The sequence below is a fragment of the Corvus brachyrhynchos genome, unplaced genomic scaffold (assembly GCF_000691975.1).
Source record: "Corvus brachyrhynchos isolate BGI_N302 unplaced genomic scaffold, ASM69197v1 scaffold542, whole genome shotgun sequence".
NCBI classification, from domain to species: Eukaryota; Metazoa; Chordata; class Aves; order Passeriformes; family Corvidae; genus Corvus; species Corvus brachyrhynchos.
Genome location: NW_008236766.1, coordinates 1,541,182 through 1,548,773, shown reverse-complemented (window position 1 = coordinate 1,548,773; position 7,592 = coordinate 1,541,182). Strand labels below are relative to the sequence as shown.

The 7,592-nt window shown below is 47.4% G+C and overlaps 1 long non-coding RNA gene across 5 annotated transcripts in view; it reads left to right on the top strand.

The window, feature by feature from the left end:
- The window catches only part of LOC108444958, a 46,432-nt gene that overhangs the window by 35,829 nt on the left and 3,011 nt on the right, over positions 1–7,592 (top strand). For 4 of the 5 annotated variants that reach the window (XR_001859677.1, XR_001859679.1, XR_001859680.1 and 1 more), the window contains 2 exons: positions 1,486–1,557; positions 5,350–5,512. This is a non-coding gene — a long non-coding RNA (uncharacterized LOC108444958). Of the gene's footprint in view, positions 1–1,485; positions 1,558–1,651; positions 1,741–5,349; positions 5,513–7,592 lie in introns of all 5 variants that reach the window. The other variant, XR_001859681.1, reaches the window with a different exon arrangement.

Here is a 7,592-nt window from a genome sequence, read left to right as displayed (position 1 = left end):
TGCCATCATTTGAATTTCTTGCAGGAGGGTCCTGTAAGGACACCTACTTTAATCAGAATTTCCTGTGAGTTAATAGGCAGCTTTTTTTGAGTTTTACATGTTTTGAATTAAAAATGTGATCATTTCTTCATTGCCCCTTCCTCGAACTCTGCTTTCAACAAACTCTTTTCTTACGGAAAGTCATGGTTTTAAAAGGCAGGCTCTGTCCCGCAGAGAAGGAGGAGGAGGGGTTCTTTGGATGCAGCAGGACAGCCTGTCACCCAAGGGAAAGCAGCCGACATGCTGCTGAGGCTGGCTGCATATTTTCATTTCAAAAAGCACTCCAGACTAAAACCACCTGTGAGTGAGTCTGGCTGGCTGATTTAGTAGGGCCTAGTGCAGGGTGTCCTGTCAAAAGCCACACTTATTTTCACAAAGGCAAATGGATCAGGTTTTATGTGGCAGGGTGACAGCTCACTGGGACAGGCTCATTAAAACTTTGTAAAACAAACTGTAAGCGAGAGGTGCAACATTTCCTTATCCAAACCCGGAGAATAGACAGGCGTCCTATGGAAAAGTGAGTCATATTCTCTGTAGTACATTCTGTTCATTCTGTTATAATAAACATGAGTGTTTGTTTGCTGAGTCCATCAGCATCCAGATCTAAACTTGATTAGGAGGACAAGCTCCTCGGCCGCTGCCAGGCTCGCGTGTGCACTGCTGTTTGGTCGCTGTGTTGTATAACAGCACCAGTCATGTCAGGCTGCCATTCCAAAAGGAAATAACAGCACTTCCCTCATTGCTTTCAAATCCATCCCAAATTTCTATTAAAGACATCAAAGCAATTACTGTGATACTTTCCGTGCTTTCCAAATGACTCATCTTTGAAAGAAACTGCTGGAAAATAAGGCGCAACCAAGGTCCCTTCATTCCAGCTTGAGACTTTTAAGAATCTCATGGAAACAAGTCAAAATAAGAAGCCACAAACCCACCGTCTCATAAAGCCCTTCTCCATGTTTTCTATGCTTCTGTGCTACCAGTTGGAGTTGGTTTTACAAGCTACAGTGCCAGAAGATATGGCAGGTTGTTAGTCCAGCTCCGTGACTGCAGAAGGTGAATTAGCTGGCCAAATGTGTTTATTGCTACCGCTGTTGGAAGAGGGCTTTTAAATAGGATGATGCTTGGCTGCATCTAGAACTAGTAGTGAAATAAGGGATGGTCTGCTGGAGACAAGGGAACTTCTGGGAAGGAAGTGTCTCTGCAGCAGGAGTAGCATTATGGAAATCTGACTCTTGCCCAGTTATAAGAATGGGCACGATCTCCAAAATTTTAAATGCTGGCTGCATTTCTAAGAACTGTAGATGGGGCAGGAGGGATTTCTTCTGACTTTGGTGGGAAGAGAGTTGGAGATTAGCCATGGGTTAGAAATTTGTTGGGCTATAGCTTGAAGTGTTTCAGCTACTTCCATAGAATCACTTGCTAACTACAATTACTTGTCTAATGCAGCACTCCAGGAAGTGGGATTACTGTCCTGCAGAACCTGAAAGGAAGGGCTGAGGACAATGAGCATCCTGACAGGTAGGCATTCCCAGCTTCTCGGGTGCATGATGATACCCCTAAGGCTGCTCATTTTGCTGACATTTTTCTTCCACCTTTATCCTCATGTGGAAAGAGCAGTGGCATTGCCTTTGCAGACTCTCTCATGCAAGAGGACCACACACACCAACAAGCTTTGGGGTACCAAACAGCATAATACTGCAGGTAAAATGGCTACTTCACTCCTCAAACTAAACCCACCATGGGGCACTCATGTAGAAAATAAAGACTCCTTTGCCTTTTTGCTCTGGCAAATATCTGGTGATACTTTTTGGGGAGTTTTTTGCCCCAATAACAATTTTTTGTTTTAATTTTTCCTCAAGTTATCCAATCACTGAAGTCCATTTGTCCTTTTCAGTCCTGTATTACAGGTATTTTTAGCCATTGAGGAAAACCCTGTATTGTCCCTCCTCAAAGTCTCTTCATGCCATTCTGTTTTGAGGTGGAGCTTCAGAGCCATGTAAAATGCTCCCAGCATGCACAAGCCAGCTCCAGGAGCCAGTCCAGATTACCAGAAAGAACCCAGAAAGGTCTCCCACCCTGCAGGGAAGCAGCAGCCAAAGGCTCTCCTCACCCACTGCAGTGTCCCAGCTTCCCTCTGTGAGTCATGCGTCACAGAGGGCTTCTCTTGACCATAAGTGGGATGTTTAATAAACCTGAGGTTTTTAATCTTTAGATGTTCACAGCTGTTCACAGAAACATAAAATACACAGTCCAGCATGAGCAGCTACATGCTGAGACAAAAAATGCATAGCATTGTACTTGAGCAGGGCCAGGATCTCTCCGAGGTTCTCTGGCAGGAATGAATGGTTGGCATCATTATTTTTCTAGGTAAAAAACAAGAGGTTTATCCAGTAATAGAGCCTGTTGAATCTAGAGCAGCCTGACTTCTTGTAACACCCCCTGCGTGCCCATGCCTGTGTTGCTGGTGGAAACACCACATTTAAGAAGTGAGGAATGACTTAGAGGTTTCTGCAACCTAAACTATTCTGTGATTCTAAGATCACTGAATTTAATTGACTTGATTTCTGCTTTTTATCCCTATCAGTGACTGTCTTCTTTCCTTTGTGGAAATTGTCACCCTGTGATCACATCGTTGAAGTGGTTATTTTTTACTTTTTTTTAACCTGCTGGTTATGGTTTTTAAACCATACTTTTTAATATTTTGTGTGTGTGTGTGATTAGACAAAAGCTGGGGCTGTTGGAAGCTGCAAGTCCCAGTCTTTGCTGTACTGGCTCCTGGTGAGGGATGGATGCATAAACCTGTTTGGTATGTGCTGCTGCAAGAAATACATGTGCAAGCACGACGAGGTGTCTGTGGGTGCAGGAACATCTCCCGGGGAACTCTAACGTTTGGCTTGCTGGCAGTATCGTTCCACTGAAGCAGCTTTCAGTTGATTTCACCTCAGCTTGTTTATCTGTAAAATGGAAATAGGGAACTTCCTAGAGAACCCAGAGCCATATTTTTAATTACTCATGGCTTTTGCATACCCTTGAGGAGAGTATAAGCTGTAAATCTCTGAAGCTGCATACCAACATTTCTGTGGTTTAAGCATCAGGGGAGCCCCTTTCCCAAAGACACTGCTGTATTCTCCTGGCTGTGTATTTCATGACAAGCCTGTGCTCAGCCCTTGGCTTGCAGACCAAGCCCTGGGACCCCTGACCCCTTTCTGTGTGCAGAGCCAGGTGTTTTCCTGCAGAGCCTGTCCTGCTGGGGCTGTGGGCTGGGGCTTGTAAGGTGCCTGTCGTGTGCGCTGTGCGTTTGAGGTGCCGAAAGCGGCATGTGGCAGACCCGGGCTCCACAGTCTGTGGGGGCACGGGGCAGTGGCCCCCTCCCAGCACCAGCACGGCCCTTCCCCAAGCCCAGCCACACTCTGCACCCAGGACCAAGCCCTGCCAGGGCTATGGGCACACACGGTGCATCCTAAACAGGATGGGAGGTCGCTCAGGTCACCCTGTGCCTCTTGGTACGTGGCCCCGTGCTTTACCATCAGCTCCCTGGAGGCTGTGACATTTGAGCTTGCACTGGCTGCCCCAGCACAGGGAGGTCAAACAAATTGAATTTCTCTTCAAATTAGCTGTCTATGGCTTTGATCCCCGTCCATTGGAGACCTTGTGTGTTTTAGCTGGAAGAATGCACGCCACGTTCCAGCCCCCTCCCGCAGCCGGGGGAGCCGCGATGCCCTTGGCAGCGGCGGAGCGGTGCTCAGCTGGAGAGCCATCACTGGAGCGTGGCCTCTGTCGAGAAGGATCCCAGCTTCCCTGGGCCTCTCTCTTACAGATGTTAATCCCTTCCTATTGTCTTTGCAAGTTCTAACAGAATAGTAAACTGCAGTAAAGAGAGGGGATATGTTCAATTTAAGCAACGAGATTACGATGTTCCGAATAAAGCCATATTTATTAATAATTACCTCTCTGCCATGACTTTAAATTCAAACAGCTGGACAGCCTCTGCTCTTTATTAATTTCCTTGGATCCTTGGCACGAAGCCCTCAATTCCTGTGATGTAATGGTATAAAAAGTTGGCTCCTGACCGAGCTTCCACCCACAAGTTCTAAATTTGGAGCATGGCAAATTTCTGCAGATTCCAGAGACAGGCTATGCTCAAGATGTGCTGATGCCTTCAGTCCCATCCTATTGCACCAAAAAACAAGGTTGTGTGCTTTTTATAACGGGGATCATAAATATGACTCAGATGCACATGTTGTCTATGTAAGCACTTGGGGCTGGCTATCACTTTATGGCACTGGGAAGAAGCCAAGCCAAATAAAAATTGTTTTGAGTAAATATTACATTTCTGGAGCATGAATAACTTTTCTCTGCAGCCAGCGTGTCACTAATGGGAATAAGGAAGAAGACGGGGTGGGGGGAAAGCAGTAACTAGATCATCCCTCTAAACACAGACAGTCTGCAGCAAGACCTGTTGTTTGGACTCGTCTGGGGTGTGATATCCCAGATAATTCATAGCAGGGCTCAGCAAGGCCACAAGAGATGGAAATAAAAATAGCTGTGTAGCTCAGCGCCATCCTGCTGCGCAGCTCTCTTTTGGGTGGGATCTCCAGGAGTGGTATGTAAAACAGGCAACCAGAGAACCCAGTGTCCTCCTCTCCCCTGCTCCCAAATGTGCAGAGGCTCAAGCGTGCGGATTGCTCCATGGAGATCAGTGTTGCTACTCACATGCTCAGCACTAAGCATGTGCACATGTCTGTCCAGGATCCAGGCCAGAAGGAAGGATGACTTTTTCATCCTGCAGTTCTGGGACCCCGGGGGATGTCTGCGCTGCAGAACGGGGGAAGCAGAAAATGTGGCCACGTGCAGCTCTGCATTCAGAAGGAAGCAGCTCACCGGCAGGTCTGTGGGGCAGGGATGTACCATCCCACCACCAGCACAGGGCTGGTTCATCACAGCTGTTGGCTCTGCTCCAGCAGCTCCAGCAAGCTGATAAGTCTCAGCATCCCCCAAAATCCCAGTTACTCCTGCGCTTGAGCAGTACTTATGAAGTGCTTCATCTACCTGAAATGCAAAGGGATTTAAAAAAAAAAGAAGCTCTTTCTGCAAGAACTTTTCCAGAAACATTCCCTGATAAAAGGAATCCTCAAGTCTTTCAAAAATAATAGCCAGAGAGAAATAACAAGTGAGAATCTAGCTCTGAAAATCATTAATGCCTTTCCCATTTTCCTGATGGGCATGTGCATCCCTTCCTGTTGCACCTGTGAGCTTTTACATGTCAGATAAGTGCTTTCCTGAGCTTTGCTGTCTTCTCCTTTATTATAGGCTTCTTTCGGATTGCAGGCAGAAAATGTGGCTTTAAAAGAGGAGCTCGGACAGGAAGCAGCAAAGTTCCAGGAGGATTTCTGCGTCAAGCAGGACAACAGCTGGCTTCTTGAAGTGTGAGCTTCAGAGATCCCTAAAACCCTCGGCTGCACAGTTGGAGCAGGTGAGTGGGGAGGCGTCAAGGGCCCTCGACAGTCCCAGCCACCCCTATCAGAAACTTCTGAAGAGCTTCTCTGTGCAGTGGGCTGGACTGGGGCTTGCAGATAGAATGTTAGAAGGGCTATGAGCCCTGCAATAACCACAGCAGGCTTGACGTCAGCAGACCTGTACCTCCAGGGATTAGTTCTGAGAAATCAGTGCCGGTTTGCCCAGCTAAGGCGGTTTTGACTGTTTGAAGGATCTGGGTGATAAGTTATTTTTCCATGCCTTGCACACTGCCAGCTGTCATTTTCTGCCAGAAGAGCAGTCCAGACAGTGTACATGGGGCTGGCTCCCTCCCCTTTGTAACGCGTTTTACAATTTGGAGAAACTTTTGTAACACAAGAAAGTGTTTTTACGTATTAGAGCATCTAAATTGTTAGAACAGTTGGAAAATCCTAATTGCCTTTAAAAGTCAGGGGAAAAAAACAGCAAAGAAAACATTTTGGATTGCAGAATTAACAAAACTGGGAGCTGAAGCTCAGTTTCCTGGACCAGAAATTTATTCAGGGAGTCCTCTTGTACTTGTAACTTTAAAACAAATACCTGAACCTTCAACAAGGGATTTGCACCTACCCCCAAACTTACTCTGAGTTGCAGAGCTTAAGCTCTGAAAACTCTCCAGAGATGCACTGTTGAGGTTGGTCATATTTAGATTTACCCCAGAGTGTTTTCAGGGTTCCACATGCACAGGGGAGGGGGAAACCTACCAGCAGCTTGAATGAGAGATGAGAGATGAAAAAAGAGGACTTGGCTGGAGTGTTGGCCTAATTTCCATGAAACTTTGGGGGTAGCTATGTGGTGATTTAACTCCAGTTAATTAGAGGCTAAAGGCTGCTTCAACTTGTGGTTGTTACCCAAAAGCGCAGATGAGGTTTTCTGGCGGCCAGGGATCAGGAATAAAGGTGGAGGAGCTGGAGGTGACTCTACAAGGGGCTGGCAGGGGCTGGTGCCAGGGGCTCTGGTCGTGCCCTGGTACAAGTGGCTCTTTCCAAGACCTCACTCAACAATCTCTGATTTGCACCTTGTGGACACAGCTTTAGGGTATCACTTAAAGAGCCCTCTTTTTAGGGACGGATTATGATTTTGTAGATGTCTCTTTATTAGTGGATAAAAATCACCCACCTTTCATCAATGCCCAGCTGAGGCATAAGGAGGTTAAGGGACCTGACGAAGGTGATAGCAAGTCAAATTGTTTGGAATTTTGTAGCTCTGAAATATCATCTTTCTAAAACAGGAAACCCTCTCAGGAGTAGTAGGTTTTCATTAAAACAACAGTTCAAACCTGTCGATCTTGATCTATCAGGAAAAAGAGGAATGCAGAAAATGTGAGAGTTAGCTTAGCCTCCCTTAAACTAAACCACCAGGTTCACGTTCCAATGGAGAAACAAATACCCTACAGGCATCGTGGTGTCTTTGATTTATTTTTGGAAGTTGAAAACTCCCCCTCTTGGTGTCTGAGCTAAGAAAAAAACGAGGATTTTGTGAGCCAACAAAAGGTTTCTGGAGGAAAAACTCTCCAGTCCCACTTCTCAAGGGCTTATGGCATGAGCAGTTGAGCTAAGGTAATCTAGTTTAGCCTCCCCTACATTTCAAAATTGGGTTAAAGTTCCTAAGTCATTGAGGGAAAATGTTACCCAACAGAGTAATGACTCTCTAATTGGCGTGTCAGGCCTTGGCAGCGGCGGGTGCAGACCCTGGTTTCAGTCACTTGAGCAGCTCAGGGTGACAACGTGCCCACAGGAGGGAGAGAGGGCACCGCGGCTGCACAGCCTTGGGTGAAGCCCCCGAGCTGTGCTGGCAGCCTTGGTCATCCTCTTCCCAGTCCTCTCCCTCCTTCCTTTGGAGGTCAGGCAGCCCCGGGCAGAGGTTTTGGCCGCTGCTGGGTGTGGGTTCGTCCCGCAGCAGCAGCAGTGTGGTGCTGCACGTACACGAGTGACGCGGCTCCGAGCGTGGGACCGGCTCAGCCGCGAAACCCCCGCGCGGTGCCGCATCCCCGGCCCTGCCTCCCCGGGCGGGAGCCGACGATGTGATTCACTAGGAGG